This window comes from Hipposideros armiger, unplaced genomic scaffold, assembly GCF_001890085.2.
Source record: "Hipposideros armiger isolate ML-2016 unplaced genomic scaffold, ASM189008v1 scaffold_1168, whole genome shotgun sequence".
NCBI classification, from domain to species: domain Eukaryota; kingdom Metazoa; phylum Chordata; class Mammalia; order Chiroptera; family Hipposideridae; genus Hipposideros; species Hipposideros armiger.
This window is the reverse complement of record NW_017732518.1, coordinates 285,649-287,696: the sequence shown is the minus strand read 5'-3', so window position 1 is coordinate 287,696 and position 2,048 is coordinate 285,649. Positions and strand designations below refer to the sequence as shown.

General features: G+C 37.7%; 1 protein-coding gene across 1 annotated transcript in view; it reads left to right on the top strand.

Moving 5' to 3' along the window:
- The window catches only part of LOC109376664 (zinc finger protein 416-like), a 31,641-nt gene that overhangs the window by 4,667 nt on the left and 24,926 nt on the right, over positions 1-2,048 (top strand). The window lies entirely within an intron of this gene.

Below are 2,048 nucleotides of genomic sequence, written 5' to 3'. Positions count from 1 at the left end.
CCTAGGTGCTTCAAACAGTTCCCTGAGGCCTGTGGCGCTGAGAACTACATTACCCTGAAGGCACTGCGCCCTGCGTCTGCAGCAATTGGCCAATGAAGACTCAGTAGAGGTATTTCCATGCGAAATGACGGCGTCTGGGTGTGTTTTCTGGTGTCATCCTCCGTTGATATTTTGCAAACTCGGATCCGTCCAGCGATTAGAACGTTCTGAGCTCTGGGCCCGCCTGAGGTAAGCAGACCAGGAAAACGCTGTACTCACTGCTCTGAGGCGGGTCTGACGCTCGATGATGCCCGGGTCCCCGTCCTGCCCCGCCCACAGGCTCCGAGGGTGGTGGCTGCACTGAAGGGTCAGATTCATTCAGGTAAATGCTGCCTACACCGGGCCCTCATCCATCTCCTTCCTATTCTGCATTAAAATTTCATAGTTTGGGGATGGAGGGAGGACGAAAAGGGCAAAAGGGGTCAAAAATAGGGTGATAGACGGAGACTAGACTTTGGGGGTTGAGCATTCAACGGGAGTACACATATGTCGTATTATAAAGTAGTGCACCTGAAATGTATATATTAACCAATGGTACCCCAATATATTTAATTAAAAAGCATTTCTACGAAGAGGGTAAAGGGGATCAAATATGTGGTGACAGAAGACTAGACTTCGGGTGGTGAGCACACAATGGAGTTGACAGATGTTGTATTATAAAGTTTGTACACCTTAAATTTATATAATGTTATTAACCAATGTTACCCCGATAATTAAAAACATAACCACAGGCAATTAACTTTGCTATAACAATGCATATGGTTCAATAAAAAATTCATAGTTCTATTCTGATGACTGTTCTCTTAATGTCTCATATTTATTTACTGCAAACCCCCACCCCCCCGCAAATTTAGGTTTTCTGAATTTTGAAATAGTGAATGAAGAAAATTGCACAAAACATACATGTACAGTTGAATAAACAGCTCTAAAATTAATATTTGTTTACTTCCCAGGTCAAGAAATGGGATATAAATAGGACCTCAGAAGCCATCAGTGCAGTTTTTCCAAAGCAATTATCCCAGTCCCCAGAGTACAGCTCTTTTCTAATGTTTCAGGTAAGCATTTCCTTACTTTTCAAGATAGTTTTACCAACTATGCGGAAAATACTCGAACATAGTTTAGTTTCGCCTGTTTTCAACCTTTCTATGAATGGAACGCTGCTAAGGATTATGATGTATATTCATTTGCACGATCTATTCTAATTTTACCCATGTCTTTCATGTCTGTGCCGTGTTCTATTATTTGCCATTATATGTATTGTCTTGGTGAAGGTTTTTTCCTGTTTATGTTTTTGCCAATGTTTTCTGTATTTATTACACATTGCTACTGTAGCCATACCTGCCATGTGTTCTGTGGTACATCCTATAAAAGGAATTTTTCCCCTCAATCAGTGGTTTAAACTTACTTTGTAATGCCAAACTGTTTTTCAAAATTTTACCAATCTATACACCAACTAGTAGTTTATGATGTTTACTAATTTCTACAGTTTTCCTAACACTTGGCAGTGTCAGCCTCACTGAATTTTGCCAGTCGGATGGGTTTTATTTTAATTTGCATTTTTAGAAAGTGTCTGTTTACCATCTGGAATTCTTGTGTACACACAAGTTTTTCACTCTTTTTGAGTTGAGTTGATTTTTTTCCTGATTAACTCTTAGGATTATTTGTTAATTTTTTAAACCATTTACTTATCCATATGCTAATTTTAACAGTTATAGAAGGTTCAACATTTTTTTCAACTATGTGGCTTGTCATTTCAATTTTTATGATAAATTATTATAGTAGGAATCCTTTATTTTAATGTAGTTGGATTTATTATATCTTTATTGCAATTCTTTTTATTTTGAGAAATCTGTGCTATGCATGTCACAAATGTTTTCTGTTAATTTGTAAGAGATAATTTTTGCCTTTCCAGTTTAGCCTATTCAGCTGAAATTACTCTGTGCATCGTTTAAACTGGAGGTCTAAATTTATATTTTGCCATTTGGATAGTCTATTGCCATAGAACAATT